The following is a 17,396-nucleotide window of genomic DNA, read 5'->3' as shown; positions in this document are numbered from 1 at the left end:
TCTTTAACTAGACCAAGATGGACTTAATTCATGGCTACGCGGTGGAGCCCTATTTACTAAGTTGATCAAAATTAAAACTAATGAACCGGTTGGTGTCTAAGGTAAGTTCGGCAGTTTTGACCAGTGGTTCTTAAGCGGGAGCTACTCGCATTGATTCGATCATTGACGAGTTAATGGCAAATCCCCACCACTGATCTCACTTACCTGGCCAATCTGGTAAGTTAGATTTTGATTAGATCACTTGGTGATTAGAGCTCACCCATGTCATTAGGTAAATCAGTGTGACTGATTTAGGTGCTCTAATGCCAGCTTTAATTAAATCTTTTTTAATCTGACTTGGTGAAGTCAGTGGGAGGATTGAAATTGGCTGGATGATTCTTCTCTACATTCTTTAATAAAATCCTCAAAATTATTAGGTCCCAAAATGATTAAGTTATAATGATAACTAAGTCATAGCCTCCCATTAAGTGAGTGATAATGAGTCCATTAGTTCAATGATCATTGGAGGCCCAAAGGCCTGGTGCTCATTGACTAATGGAATATTATTCATAATATATAATTTGATTGAGTCTTCTGATGGTGGTTAGGTTGGCCGCCAAAGCGGCCTGATCATTTATTGGTCCGATTCACTAAATTAAGTCATGTTAATGGTTGACCTAACCAGATCTTTCAGTGGAGGCCAAAGCCTACTGATTAGGTTCTAGGGCAAAATCAATTACTAGAAGTTGTTTAGAGAAACAACTGGTTAAGAACCTACCCATAGATGCACATGGGTTGACCAACCAAAGTTGGGCTCGTGTGTAGTCTGTGTGGATTCTAGTACCCATTAAGGAATTAAAGTAATTCCTCGAATTGGAGGATGAGGCTACCAGTTCGCAAAAAATATTGGGAAAAACTTTAGACTAAAGTCCAAGTCTTTAGTATTAATTTATGTACTAATAGAGGTCTCGTTTTCCTTTAAGCAGCTATGGCCACTACCCTGTCGCTCCGGTCATTATTAGATAATGACAAGCTCATGGGACCCAATTTCGATAGCTGGTATCGAAAATTAAAAATCGTCTTTGAGCATGAACGGATCCTTTATGTAGTAACGGATCCAGCACCTGAGGAGCCAACTCCGAACGCTAGTAAAGCGATCCGAGATACTTACTTGAAGTGGCTCAATGACCGCACCACCGTCGATGTATTATGCTGGCAGCAATGAATGACGAGTTCAGCCGAAGGTTTGAGAACGCCCAGCCACAGGAGATGCTTCAAATGTTGAACGACTCTTTTGGCACGCCTGACGACGTTGAAAGCACAAAACTAGTTGTGCTATTTCAATGCTCGGATGAGGGATGGGGTCTCAGTCACTGATCATGTACTGTATATGATCGAGATGATTGAGCGCCTAAGCAAATTGGGCTTTCCTCTGCACGAGCAGCTCGGTAAGGATGCGATCCTTAATTCCTTGCCCAAGTCCTTCCTCCCATTCCTTACTCATTTTCGAATGACAAAGCCTGCAGTAAACTACCACGGATTGTTGGGTTGCTGCAGAACTTGAGAAGGATCACCAACTCCATAAGGAGTCGGTGAATGTAGTGGGAGGGTCTTCTTCTCGTCGTCAACCCTTTGGGAAGGGGAAGAAGAACAAGAAGAAGAAAAATAAGAAGGTGCAATCTCATGCTGGGACAGTAGCACGGGGTCAGACCAAGAAGTGCAAGCATGATCAGAGCCAGCGGAGTGCTTCTTTGCAAGAAGCACGGGCATTGGAAGAGGAACTGTCCTCAATACATTGCCTCCCTGGACCCGAACAGGCCAAAGAAGAAGCAAGGTAATTATATGATAACTCCTTGCAACTTTTCGATTTGTGATACTACTGCCTGGGTATTGGATACCGGAAGCCCTTATCATATTTGTAATTCGATGCAGGGTCTGCAGGTCAGTAGGAGATTTGATGAAGGCGAGAGGTTCCTGAACGTTGGAGATGGAAGCAAAGTTCCAGTTCTAGCTTTAGGAATCATGAGTCTGTAATCAATTCTCGTAATGTAATTCTGAGTGAATGTCACTATTGTCCAAGTTTTTATTAAATATTATTCTGTAGGCCTTTTGACCATGTACGGTTATAATTTTTTAATAAAAAAAAATATTTACAATATCATTTTGAATGGTGTTACAATATTTTTTGGACAATTAAATAATGAAATTTACTTACTATCACAGCCTGTTAATGTGGTTCAAAACTTCGGTAAACGCTCTAGAATAGATAATGTGTCAAAAGTCTACCTTTGGCACTGTAGGCTAGGTCATATCAATAAGAACAGGATAAACAGGTTGGCTCAAGAAAGAATTCTTGAAGTTAGTGATTGTGAATCACTTCCAACCTGTGAATCCTATCTTCTTGGGAAGATGACTAAGTCACCTTTTACTGGAAAAGGTGAGCGAGCCCGTGAACTCTTAGGTCTGGTACATTCTGATGTATGTAACCCATGAGCTTAAGTGCAAGAGGTAGATTTTTCTACTTCATAACCTTCACAGACGACCTATCTAGGTATGGGTATGTCTATTTAATGAAGCATAAGTCGGAATCATTTGAAATGTTCAAACTATTCCGAAATGAGGTAGAAAAATAAACTGGAAAGTATATTAAAACTCTTCGATCTGATCGAGGAGGTGAATACCTTTCCAATGAGTTTCTGACGTATCTAGGAGAGAATAGGATTCTCTCTCAGTGGACTCCTCCTGGAACACCACAGCATAATGGTGTGTCTGAAAGGAGGAATCGGACCCTGTTAGACATGGTTCGATCCATGATGGGTTTGCTGGTCTGTCGATCTCCCTCTGGGATATGCGCTCGAATCGGCTTGTTACCTTCTAAATAGAGTTTCGAGTAAGTCTGTAGCCAAAACGCCATATGAGATATGGATAGGACGTAAGCCAGTACTCTCACACCTTAGGGTTTGGGGGTGTCCGGCTTATGTTAAACGTTTAATTACAGACAAGCTTGGACCTAGGTCTGATAAGTGTAATTTTATAGGGTACCCAAAAGAGACCAAAGGGTATTATTTCTACCTTGTTGATGAGCAAAAGGTGTTTGTCAGCCTTAAGGCAATTTTTTTAGAAAAGGAGTTCCTTAGTGAAAAACTGTTGCCTCTAAGGTCGAACTTGACGAAGTTCGACAGTGGAAAAATCGACACATGTTACTGAACCTGAACCGGATTTGATTAGATCAAATCCGGAGCCCATTGATTATGCACCCTTAAGGCGTCTGGTAGAGTACCACATCAACCGGACAGATACTATGGTTTCTTGATCCGGGATGGTGATCCTGTCGAACTTGATGAAAATGATGAGGATCCGATCACCTACATGGATGCAATGCAGAGACCTGACTCTGAGAAATGGCTAGAGGCCATGAAATCCGAAATGGAGTCCATGAAGGTCAACGATGTGTGGACATTGGTTGACCCACCCGAAGGAGTAAAACCCATAGGGTGTAAGTGGGTCTTCAAAAGGAAGAGGGGCGCAGACGGAAAGGTGGAGATCTATAAAGCCCGTCTGGTTGCCAAGGGATATCGTCAACGTTATGGTATAGACTATGACGAGATATTTTCTCCTGTGGCAATGCTCAAATCCATTCGGATTATGCTTGCGATAGCTGCCCATCTGGACTATGAAATCTGGTAGATGGATGTGAAGACAGCTTTCCTAAACGGAGAGCTGGACGAAGAGGTGTATATGATACAACCTGAAGGGTTCACATCCACAGATGAGTCTAAGGTGTCCAAGCTACAGAGGTCCATTTATGGACTTAAGCAGGCATCTCGGAGTTGGAACATACATTTTGATAGGACGATCAAAACGTATGGCTTCGTTAAGAACGGAGAAGAGCCCTGCATTTATAAGTGGGCTAATGGTCCAGTAGTAGTATTTCTTGTATTGTATGTAGATGACATTCTCTTAATCGGGAATGATGTCCCTGCATTACAGGGAATAAAGATTTGGCTATCGTCACAGTTCTCCATGAAGGATCTGGGAGAAGCTTCCTACATCCTAGGGATGAGGATCTATAGGGATAGATCCAAAAAGTTGCTTGGCTTATCCCAGTCCACGTACATTGATACTATACTGAAAAGGTTCAGCATGGAAAATTTCAAGAAAGGCTATCTACCGATGGGCCATGGAAATTCTCTCTCGAAGAGGGATTGTCCGACAACACCTCAAGAGAGAGAGCGTATGGGTAAGATTTCATATGCTTCGGCAGTGGGATCTATCATGTACGCCATGACATGTACACGACCAGATGTGGCATACTCACTAGGGTAGTGAGTAGATACCAATCTGATCCAGGAGAGAATCACTGGAAGGTTGTTAAAACCATCCTGAAGTATTTAAAAAATACTAAGGACCAGTGGCTTATATATGGTGAATCGGACTTGAGACTTATAGGGTTTACAGACTCTAGTTTCCAGTCTGATCGCGATGATAGCAAGAGTGTGTCAGGATTTATTTTACCCTTAATGGTGGGGCTGTCTGCTGGAAGAGTTCCAAGCAGCACACTGTGGCTGATTCAGTATGCGAGGCAGAGTATATTGCTGCATCAGATGCTGCCAAAGAAGCGGTGTGGCTGAGAAAATTCATCATCGAGCTCAGAGTAGCACCCTCCCTTGTTGGTCCAGTTCTGCTCTACTGCGACAGCTCTGGAGCCATTGCTCAGGCGAAGGAACCAAAGGCACACCAGCGGACAAAGCATATTCTGCGCCGCTACCATCTCATCCGGGAGATCGTGGATCGAGGTGACGTCGACCTTCAGAAGATCGACGGAAAGGAGACCCTGGCCGACCCATTCACTAAAGCCATTGCGGTGAAGGAGTTCAACGACTACAAGTCGAAGATGGGTATTAGATACTGCACCGATAGGCTTTAGGCCAAGTGGGAGATTGTTGGGAATAGTGTCCCAAAGCCAATCGTCAGCCTGTTGATGGTTGTGCTCTTTTTGTATTAGTACATGAATTATAAATAAATAAAAATTATTTTGGTATTTTTTCATCACAAATGTTTCATCTTCTAATGAACTCCTGTGTTGTGGTGAAGTCCTTAGGACTATTTAGACTCGACAAAGGAGGATTTGTCGCTTAGTCCTTAAACATGTTCGCGACCAAATGATACGTTGTTACCAAGGACGACAACGTTTATCGAGCATAGGTCGTTGTGTGCCATATGGGTTGGTTGTCCTCATAACCAAAGAGTATGGAGACACTCCTATGGCATACAGATGAGATGTAATGGTACATCTGCACTGAACGTGACCAACTCCAGAGCTATTTCTGCTGTCAAGATTTGCTCCGATGGGATATGGGTATAAATGTCCTCCGACCTGAGACCGCCACGGTGACTTGCAAGCAACTCACTGCACTTAGGCACTGGACTACCTGAATTTCTAATTCAGTGACGGAAGGCTGCTGGGTGTAGTCAAGTACTTGATTTGTCGGTGCGTGTGTCAAGATGGGATTGACCACTCCAGTTTAGGAGCTGTGTACAGTCGTGTTTCAATTTAGCAAAACTTTGGCCAGGGTAGTCCTAGTGAGGAGTCACAAGACTAATTGAGTTGAGCACGATTCGGATGATCTCATCAGGGTTGACAGTTTAACCCTGAGTCGTCCTAAACACAGGGATCAAAAGGGATGAATTATACGGTAACCATATTCACGTAGGTTCTGAATGTTGCGATTGTGATTATTCGACCTATCCGGTCATCGGGTACCATTGCTAGATGGTCACTTCGATTAGTACAGGAATTGGTTCCTGTGCTACCGGCTTAGGTTCGAACCTGCGGGGTCACACACATTAGTAGTTCCTTTCTGATCAAATGACTGATTATGAGTCTTATGTGTGTGGGACTCTATGATTGAGAATTAGGATTCTCTGATCATGAGTTCCACACATTTTGGGTATCAGGGTCAAAATTTTGAATTTTAAATTTTGAATTTGAAATTTGAACTCTTTGATCAAGGTTTCATATCGATGGTCTCTGATGCCTGATTGCCCATCAGATTTGGACTCAATATTTATGAGAGGTTTAATTAATGATTTGATCGCTAATTAACTCAATTTGATTGAGTAATTATTTTTGGATCAAGTCCAATTGAATTGGATTCAGTTTGGATTGACCCGATTAGGTTAAATGTTGACCTAATCGCTAAAGTGGTTTAGTCCCTGATTTGATCAGGGGTTAGGTTTAGTTAATTCTTGATTTGATTAGGATTTTATTGAGCCTAATTAAGCCTAATTAAGTTGGATTTAATTTATTCTAATTGTGCTTAACCTATTTAGATTAGGTTGGCTCAATTAGGTTCAAACCACCTTGACTTTTCTCCCTGTGCCACCTCACTTCTTCTGTGCATATTTAAATTCACGAGAAGCAACTTCTCGTGAATTTTCTCCACGCAGAAGCCATCCCACGCCCACCCTTGTGCGCCAAATATCTGGATAAAAATAAGTTGGTTGGCCATTCAAATTCAAAAGAAAGTTTGAATTTGAATGACCAACCAACTAATCCATGAGCCATGGTCTTATCTTGCGCCCCATATTTTACACGAGAAAATGTTTCTCGTGTAAACTCTCCATGCACAAATCAACTCACGCCCCTTCTCTTCTCACGCACAAGTGGATAGGGATGAGTTGGTTTTGCATTTGAATTCAAATTTGATTTGAATTCAAATGTGCAACTACTTATCTTTATCCTCTCACGCAGATAAGACACGTTCGACGTTGTTTTAAAAAGAGGAGAAAGGTGGGACGTGCGTAGAAATTTTAGGAGAGAAACTTTGGGGCGTGAGAAAAGTTTGTGCGTAAGGTGAAGGTCCAAAACCTTCTGAGAGAAAAAAAAAGAAAAGAAAGAAAATTGAGCGCAGGATTTCTAGTGTGTACCCTAGAGTTTCTACCTAGGGTTTGGGAAGTGAGATTGGTGTGCCACGAGTGTCGTGAGTCCATCAAATTTTAGAGAGAGATCCATCAGCCTCTCAAGCAACTGTGCAAATGATCCAGAGCATCCGAAGAGTCGGCACACATTGATCGAAGGAGTTCGATCAATATCTGTCATCAAAAGGGTGAAATCACGAACTAGCATTCGTGAGGAGCTGATCAGACGGGAGCTTCGTGTGGACGATCCGTAGAGGCCAGATATTTGTGTGGCTGTGACGTGACGATCAGAGCCCTCCGACGGTGATCAGATTGCGGTGATCGACTACCCGCAAAAGGTGATGTGTTCTGAACACAGTACTGTAAAAGGTTTACTGATTCAAATTTGAATTTCAAATTTAAATACATGCTGTTGTATCATATTTAGATCCTAGTGTAGGGTTAATTAGTATTAATTAATGAGATTAATTAATAATTCTGCTGTAAAATAGTAATTTTGAAAAAGATTTAAAATTATCATTTTGCCCCTGCATTAAATTTTTGCTACACTTATACCTAATCTTCTTTAATTTGACTTAGTGAAGTCAGTGGGAGGATTAAGATTAACTAGTCAAGTTTTTTCTCATCTCTTAATTTAACTAATTAAATCCTCTAAAATTGTTAAGTCCCTAAAAATGAAATGATTATGGTGATAACTAGATCATAGCCTTCCATTAAGTTGGATGATAATGAGTCCAACAGTTTAGATGATCATTGGAGGCACCACACGCTTGGTACTCATCTGACTGTCAGAATTATCATTCATAACATATTGATTTAGTTGTATCTTTCTGATGATGGTCAGGTTGGTCGAGCCACACTCGAGCCTGATCATTCGTTTGTTAGATGCACTAAATTCTGACATGTTAATGGTTAGACCTAACCTGAACTTTCAGTGGAGGCACCACATGCCTGCTGAAGAAGTGTCTGGGGCAAAAATTGAATGTTAGAAATTATTTGGTGAAACAATTGGTTAAGAACCTACCCATGGGTGCATAGGGGTTGGCCAAGCCATACTCGGGCCTGTGCGCAACCCATATGGATTCTAGTATCCACTAAGAAACTAGTGTAATTCTTCGAATTAGAGATAGAGATTATTAATTCTAATAAAATAATGGGAGAAATTTTTGACTAAAATCCATATCTTTAGGCTTAATCAATTCATATACTAATTAGATTTTGATTTTTTTTTTGCAGTTATGGCCATCACCTTATCGCTCCGATCACTATTAGATAGTGATAAATTGATGGATCAAATTTTGATAGTATCAAAATCTCAAAATAGTCTTAGAGCACGAACGGATCTTGTATGTGTTAACAGATCCGGCACCCGAGGAGCTAGCTTTGAACGTATATAGTACAATCACAGATACTTATCAGAAGTGGCTCAACGATTGAATTATGATTCGTTGTATTATACTAGCGGTAATGATGATGAGTTCAGCTATTGTTTCGAGAATGCTCAGTCACAAGACATGTTACAAATATTAAATGAGTCTTTTGGTATATCTGACGATGTTTAAAGGTACAAGACTAGTTGTGCCATCTTCAACGCTTGAATGAGAGAAGAAGCATCAGTCACTGATCATGTACTATACATGATCGAGATGATTGAGTGCTTAAGCAAGCTCGGCTTTTGGCTGCATAAGCAGTTGGGGAAAGATGTTATTCTGAACTCTCCGTCCAAATCCTACCTCCCTTTTCTTACTCATTATCGAATGATAAAGCCTGCAGTCAACTACCATAGTTTGCTAGGGTTGCTGTAGAACTTTGAGAAGGATCACCAGCTCCACGAGGAGTCGATGAATCTTGTAGGAGGATTTTCTTTTGGATATCGACCCTTTAAAAAAGAGAAGAACAACAAGAAGAATAAGAAAATGGTACAAAATGCTGGGGCACCCAAGTCCTATCAGACCAAGAAACCCAAGTCCGATCAGAGTCAAGTGGAATGCTTCTACTGCAAGAAGTTGGAGCACTGGAAGAGAAATTATTCTCAGTACATTGCCTCCCTAGATCCAAACAGGCCAAGAAAAAAGTAAGTTGTTGTTGGACAAGGTAATTATATGATAACACTTTGTAATTTTTTAATTTGTAATTCTACTACCTGGGTATTAGATATCGAAAGTCCTTTTAATATTTGCAATTCATTGTAGGGTCTGTAGGTTAGTAGGAGATTTGAAGAAGGCAAAATATTCCTTAATGTTGGAGATAAAAGATCAATTCCAGTTCTAGCATTAGGGATTATTAAGCTTGTATTCAAGTCCAATGTAATTGTTCTTAGTGAATGTCACTTTTGTCCTTTCTTTTTATTGAACATTATTTCTGTAGGCCTCTTGGCTATGTATGGTTATAAAATTTTAATATCATTATGAATGGTGTTAATGTGATGAATGGACAGCTGAACAATAGAATTTATATTTTGTCATAACCTGTTAGTGTAATGTATACGTCCACAAACATCTTAAAATTAGTGATGTCTCCGATATCTACCTTTGATACTGTAGGTTAGGTCATGTTAACAAGAACAGAATAAATAGGTGGACACAAGAGAAAATTTTTGAAGTCAGTGATTGTGAATCACTTCCAATCTGTGAGTCCTGTCTTTTTGAAAAAATGATTAAGTCATCTTTTACTGAAAAAGATGAGTGAGCTGATGAAGTTCTAGGTCTGATACATACTGATGTATGTGGACCCATGAACACCAATATAGAGATGGATATTATTATTTTATTATATTTACAGATGACCTATCGAGGTATGGACAGTCTACTTAATGACACATAAGTCAGAATCATTTGAAATATTCAAACGATTCCGTAATGAAGTAAATAAACAAACTAGAAATAATATTAAAACTCTTCGATCTAATCGAGGAGAGAATATCTCTCCAGTGATTTTTGACATACTTAGAAGAGAATGAGATTCTCTCGCAATGGACTCCTAGAACACCACAGCATAATGGCATGTTGGAAAAGAGGAATCGAACCCTATTGGACATGGTTTGGTCCTGATGGGCTTTGTAAGTCTGCTAATCTCTTTTTGGGGATATGCACTCGAGTCGGCTTATTATATTTTAAATAAAATTTTGAGTAAGTTCGTAAGTAAAATACCACATAAGATGTCGACAAAACGTAAGCTAGTACTCTCTCACCTTAGGATTTGGAGATGTCCGGCTTATGTTAAACATTTGAAAACTAACAACTTGGACCTAGGTCTGACAAATATCTATTTGTAGGGTATCCAAAAGAGACCAAGGGGTATTACTTCTACCTTGCTGATGAACAGAAGATATTCGTTAGTAATAGGGCAGTCTTTTTAAAAAAAAAGTTCCTTGAGAAGAAACTAATACCTCAAAGATTCAACTAGATGAAGTTCGATTGGTAGAAAAACGACACAATCTAGTAAATCCATAGAGTCAAACTTGATTAGATTAAATCTAGAATCTGTTGTAGAAACATCTTTAAGGAGATCCGATAGAGTACCGCATCAATCGAATAGATATTATGGTTTCTTGGTTCAAAAGTGATCCAATTGAATTCGATGAGAACAATGAGATCTGATCACCTATATGCATGCGATGCAGAGGTCTGACTCTAATAAGTGATTGGAAAACATAAAATTTAAATAAAACCATGAAGATCAACAATGATGGACATTGGTTGACCTATCTGAAGGGGTAAAACTCATAGGATGTAAGTGGATCTTCAAAAGGAAGAGGATGTAGATAGAAGGTGGAGACCTATAAAGCTCATCTGGTTGTCAAGAGTTACCGTCAACGTTATAGTATTGACTATGATGAGAATTTTCTCCTATGGCATGCTCAAGTCCATTCGGATCATTCTTGCAATAGCAGCACATCTGGACTATGAAATCTGACAAATAGATGTGAAAATACCTTCCTAAATGGAGAGCTGGAAGAAGAGATGTATATGATACAATCTGAAGATTTCAAATCTACAGATGAGTCTAAGGTATGCAAACTTCAAAAATCCATTTATGGATTTAAGCAGGCATCTCTAAGTTGGAACATGTATTTTGATAAAGTGATCAAAAATATGGCTTCATTAAGAATGGAGAAGAACCCTGCATATACAATGGGTTAATAACTCTGCAATAGTATTTTTTTTTATATATGGATGACATTCTCTTAATCAGAAATGCATCCCTGCATTATAGGGAATAAAGATTTAGTTGTCATCACAGTTCTCCATAAAAGATTTGGGAGAAGCATCCTACATCCTTAGGATACAGATCTATAGAGATAGATCTAAAAGGTTGCTTGATTATCTCAGTCGATGTACATTGATACTGTGCCAAAAAAATTTAGTATGGAGAATTTCAAGAAAGGCTATTTCTAATAGGCCAAGGGATTTTTCTCTCGAAGAGTGATTGTCCAACAACTCCTCAAGAGAGAGAAGTATGAGTAGAATTTCATATACTCTATAGTAGAATCTATTATGTACGTCATGATATGTATGTAATTGAATGTGGCATATTCACTAGGGATAGTGAGCAGATATCAGTCCGATCCAGTTGAGAACCATTGGAAGGTCGTAAAGACATCCTTAAGTATTTGAGAAATATTAAAGACCAATGGTTTATCTTTGGAGAATCTGATTTAAAACTTATGGGGTATTGACTCCACTTTCAGTCGAATCATGATGATAGTAAGAGCATGTCAGAAAATATTTATATCCTGAACGGTGAGCAATCTGCTGGAAGAGTTCCAAGCAGCACACTGCGGCGACTCTACTTGCGAGGTGGAATATATCGCGACATCTGATGCTACGAAGGAAGCTGTATGGTTATGAAAGTTTATCAATGAGCTCAGAGTGGCACCCCCATTGATGGCCCCATCTTGTTGTACTGCGACAGCACTGGTGCCATTGCTCAAGCGAAGGAACTGAAGTCACATCAGTAGATCAAGCACATTCTGCACCACTACCACCTAGTCTGAGAGATCATGGATCGAGGTGATATCGAGCTTCAGAAGATCGAAAGAAAGAGAACCTGGCCGACCCATTTACTAAAGCCCTCAGTGTAAGGAGTTCGAAGTTTATAAATCAAAGATGGGTATACGATACTGTACCGATTGACTTTAGTCTAAGTAGAAGTTGTCAAAAATTATATCCCAAAATCAATCGTCAGTCTGTTGATGATTGAGCTTATTATTATAATTATATATAAATTATTAATTAATAAATATTATTTAATTTTTTCATCACTGTGTACATCTTATTTTGAACTCCTGTTATGTGATGAAGTTTTTAGGACTATTTGATTCGATATAGGAGATATATCATTTAGTCCTTAAACCTTAAGTTCACGATCAAATGATATATTATTATTAGGATGATAGCTATATAAGTATAGGTCATTGTGTGCCATATATGTTGGTTGTCTCTTAATCAAGGAGTGTAGACACTGGCATGGCATGCAAGTGAGACATAAGAGTACATCTCACTGAATGTGACTTACTGCTGAGCACTATGCTGTCAAGAGTAGCTTGCGAAGGATATGGGTATAAGTGTCCTTCAACTTGAGATTACCATGGTGACTTGCAAGCAACTCACTGTGCTTTGGTGCCAGACTACCTAAACTTCTAATTTAGTGATAAAAGATTTCTAAGCATAGTCAAGTACTTGCGAAGTTGGTGTGTGAGTCAAGATGGAATTGACCTCTCTGAATAAGTAGGAGTTAATGTATCAGTGTGTTTCAATTCATAAAACTTGATGGAGTAATCTATGTAATGGATTTGAAAAATTAAAATATAATATGATGACCATATCCGGGTTAACAGTTAAACTCTAGGTCACCTTGAGCATTTGGGTCAAAGGATGAATTATATGGTAACCATATGTTAATAGGTTCTTGAATGATGCTTTGCAATCTTTTGATCTATTCGGACATCGGGTATCATTGCTAGATGGTCACTTTGATTGGAATAGAAAGATTGTTTCTATACTACCGACTTAGATTCAAACCTATGGGGTCACACTCAAAAAAATTTCTGACTGATCATATAGCTGATCGATAATTAAGAATCGTTCTAGGATAAAACAGTCAATTCGATTGATGATTAATAATGTATAAAAATTATAATAAATCAATTCGTTAATTATTGATAAATTATAAAAAAATTAATTAGTAATTAGATTGCTAATTAGCTCAATTTGATTGAGCATTAAGGTTTGGATCAATTCTAATTGAATTGGATTCAATTTGGTTTGACTCAATTAGGTTATGAGATGATCTAACCGTTGAGGATGTTCGATTCCTGATTTGATCAGGACTTGAGTTCAATTAATTTTTAATTTGATTAAGATTTAATTAAGTCTATTTTCTATCTAATTAAATTAGATTTAATGGTCTAATTGGGTCTAACCTAATACGGTTGGATTAAGAACCTAATTAGATGATAAATCAATTCGAATTCAAATCTCTTGCGCCTCCTTCCTCTGCTCCTCTATTTCTTCACACGAGATATTTTTTGCATGAATTTTTTCTCACACCCAGAAGTAATTCCACATCCACATATGATCCCTTTTTGAATTTGAAATTGGTTGGTTTAAATTTGAATTCAAATGGATTTGAATTTGAATAAAAATCTAGAGTCCAAATTGAGTTGACTCTTCTCTTCATGCCACCATTTTTCTCCACTCACAAAGTATTTTTGCATGAGATTTTTTATGCCATTCTGATGCTGATCGACCACTATCTGAGTTCCTAAGAGAAGGATAAAATTTAAAGTTTTATTCAAATTTGATTTGAATTGGTGATAAGATCAATCAATATTTGAACTTGAACCAAAACTACCTTACTCTTATCCTTATCTTCCATGGGACGCCACCCTTAAAAAGGGATGAGTTTTGTGTGACAAAAAGAGAGAATATTGGTGTGAGAAACCTCAAAGTTGGGGTGTGAAAACCTGACAGTGGGTCGGGCTTCTGAGCATGAGAAATAGAGGAAGTGATCTTCCTCTCGGGCGTGAGTTGTAGGGTGGGTTCTAAGGTTTCAACTCTGAATTTTGTGAGAGGAAAAACACAAGAGTGAGCTTGTCCAATCTCCCATACTACCACCTCCTCATAAAGCTTCATCTTTTGTTCGGAGGAGTCCGAAAGATTGAAGAAAGGAGCTTGGATCAGCCATCAAGAATCTTCGACATGAGCTAGTACTCCTGAGAAGGAAGATCGATCAGAGCTTCGAGTGGATGATCTGTAGAGGCCGGACGATCTATGCAGCTATTCGACATCAGCGAGAGCTTCATACCATACCTACCAGCAGTAGAGTTTACCAACCTGATAAGGTGATGAGTTCTGAACTCAATAGATGTAATCTAAAGGTTAGATCTGATTCAGGGCATCGATGTGATCGATGCAGTTTTTGTTTTTATGTCGGATTTTATATATAAAATTTTTATATCATAGATCCTTAACAATAGTTTAGATCTGATTCAAGACATATGTAGAAGATTAAAGTGTTTAATCTTTTTTTTTTCACTATAAAAATTTAAAATACATGCTTTGAACTACCGTTTTCACTTAAGAGTTGTTACACATTGCGAAAAAGTGGGGGTTTGGCAATCTTTGGGGGGCCTATTACCAAATACATCACTTAGAGCCTCTAACTTTTAAGTCCTGCTAAATAAAATTACAAACAAAATTATAGCTTAAAAAATGATAAACTCTATCTCTTGCCAGTCGCATGACTTTACTTCAGTTGGTATTGTTTGCTATATCCCCCTTTATGTCTTTTCTTCTATTTATGTTCCTATATCTATACTTCGCAAGATTGGTAAGAAATTCAGATCTTTTCTTTGGGGTCATACATTTGAGTGCCATGCTTTTCATCCAATTGCTTGGAGTCAAGTTTGTACTCCAAAATCATATGGTTGGTTGGGATTTCAACTCAGCGATGGTTTCATTGTTTATGTAAGCTAGTTGCTTAACTAATTTTAAATTCTTCTTCCTTATGGCCTCAAGTAGTTAGAGTAAAATATAAGTTCACTAGGACATGGATTAATTATACTTGTCCAAGAAAAACCTCAGCCATTTGGAGAAAGATTGCTTAGGCCAAGTCTCATTTGAAATTTCAATTTCAATGGATTGTTGGCTCTGGCACTACCATTAATGTTCACAACGACCCTTGGATAACGACCACTCCTCTCATGGCCTAGCCTATTTTTATTAATATGGATAATCTGAATCTTAGCATAAATGTTTCATAGTTTATTACAGTTGATAGAACTTGGAACACTCAGACTCTTGCTCTTTTTTTCCTCTGATCTCCGAAAGCTTGTTTGTACTATAACTTTATCTCAAGGTTGGTGGCCGGATCAATTGGTTTGAGATCCTTCAAAGTCACTACATGTATCTCTACATGATATGAATAGGCTGTCTATTTCTAACAATATTCAAAATGTGCAGATTAAGTCTACTTGGATTTGGTCTTTGCAAGCGCCTTTGCGGGTCAAAACTTTCTATTAGAGACTTGTGTAGAACCAGCTACCTTGCAAAGCTCTTTTGACCTACTGTATATAATTCCTGTGAATGAGTAGTATTGTGATTTATGCATTAATCAAGTGGAGGATTGTGCTCATCCCATCTTTCACCGCCGTCATGCATGGTTGTTTTGGCAGCAACTAAACTGCGTATACCGAGTGAATCTCTATCCCAACTCATTGTTGGCATTTATCGAGTACCTCTCCAATGCCTCGTAGCAATGAAATAGAGGTCACTCTTGCCATATATAGCCTGATTGCTTTGGCGGGCTCATAATAAACTTATTTTTAATAATAACTAAATGATGACTATGCACCTTTTGCATAAACTGATGGTTTTTGCCAAAGATTATGGTTATATTCAGCTTCAATGTTCACAAACCTCATGTCAGTACTAGGATAGCCAATTGTGAAGGAATTTATCCTTTTGTCAATCCTGTCATATGTTGATACAAAGAATGATTTTGATGATTACACAATATTAAAGTATAAAAAGGAACTAATATCTTTAAAGCTTGATTAAAAATATTTTTGTTGAGAGCTAACCATTGTGATAAGCTTTGAAGTTATTTAAAAATATTTGAAAAGCTTTCGAGCCAAAAAAAAATCAAGTTTGGATGTAAATCAAGTGAGAAGGGTTGAATGAAGAAATTGGAGTCAACTCATGGCTTCAAAGAGCCGACTCTGGCATGTTCTGGATTTGGCACCTAGTTCTGGCATGCCTTTGAGTTGACTTATACGTGGTTCGAGTCGGCTCTCTCAGAGGAGATAAAGAATTGATTTCTAGATATAGAGTTCAAGCTGACTCATTTAGATTTCGAATCCACTCCTGTCCATCTCGAGTCGACTCTAGGCCTGCTCGAGTCGACTCCTGGATTTATGACAGCAATAACAAACTATACAGAACCTACTACAGAAATATCCAAAATTGGTTATAATACCCAGATTCCATCCCCAACATCTCAAAATGGCTAGTTTTCAAATTCAAATTACTTTAAATGATCAAAGGAAGATTCTAAACGGAAGAAAAATTTAATTGAGTTTGGAGAATAGCTTATTGAAAGAAAAGAAGTCTATGTTCAGTCAAGAGTGCATTCAAGAATCTTTTTCATATCCAAACTAGAAAGTTCTTAATTTTTTGTAAGATTATCATCAAGAGAAGAGTTTTCAACCTTGTGCAAAGCATCCAAGCCATCCTCAAGCAAGCATCAAAGTTTTATTAGCTCATTAAGGAATTGTTTGTGTTGTAAATTTTTATTTTGCTGAAATTTATTGTACCAAGTTTTAAAGGGTTTGAAATATGAGAAAAAAAATTTTGTTGATGATTCAAAAAATCAACTGAGTTGATTGTGAATCCAAAAATAATCAATGTAAATTTTGATTGATGATCCTGAAAAACTAATTGGATTGATTGTGAATTCAAAAATAATCAGTGTAGATTATAGTTGGTGATTTCAGAAAATCAACTGGATTAGTTTATAATTCTAATTAAAAAAAATGCACCGTAATCATTGGATTATAGTGGATATTCTCAAATAGAGCTTAAAGAGTGGACGTAGGTGCTTGGAGTGTACCGAACCACTATAAAATCTTTATGTTTGTGTGGTGTGCTTGTCCTTACTTACTTTATTTTATTGTTTAGATTTTATTGATTTATTTTTGCTGATATTCACTGCAATCATTGCACAAACACAATATTTTATATAGATTATTTTGAAAAATAGCATATATTTGTTTGAAATCTTTGAAAACCTAATTTATCCCCCCCTCTTGGGTTGTCTAAATAGACAACATTCTGTGTCTTGGCTACCCCCTCTTGTTGGAATTATAAAAATTAATTTTGATGCATCAGTTGTTGTAGACAAGGCAGCTGTGGGTTATGCTATTAGGAACCATGATGCTTTACTATTACGAGTAAGAGGTAAATTGCTTCCTCGTATGTTGGTTTCTTTTACAG

The sequence above is a fragment of the Elaeis guineensis genome, chromosome 9 (assembly GCF_000442705.2).
Source record: "Elaeis guineensis isolate ETL-2024a chromosome 9, EG11, whole genome shotgun sequence".
Classification (NCBI taxonomy): domain Eukaryota; kingdom Viridiplantae; phylum Streptophyta; class Magnoliopsida; order Arecales; family Arecaceae; genus Elaeis; species Elaeis guineensis.
Note: the sequence above shows the minus strand (reverse complement) of the source record.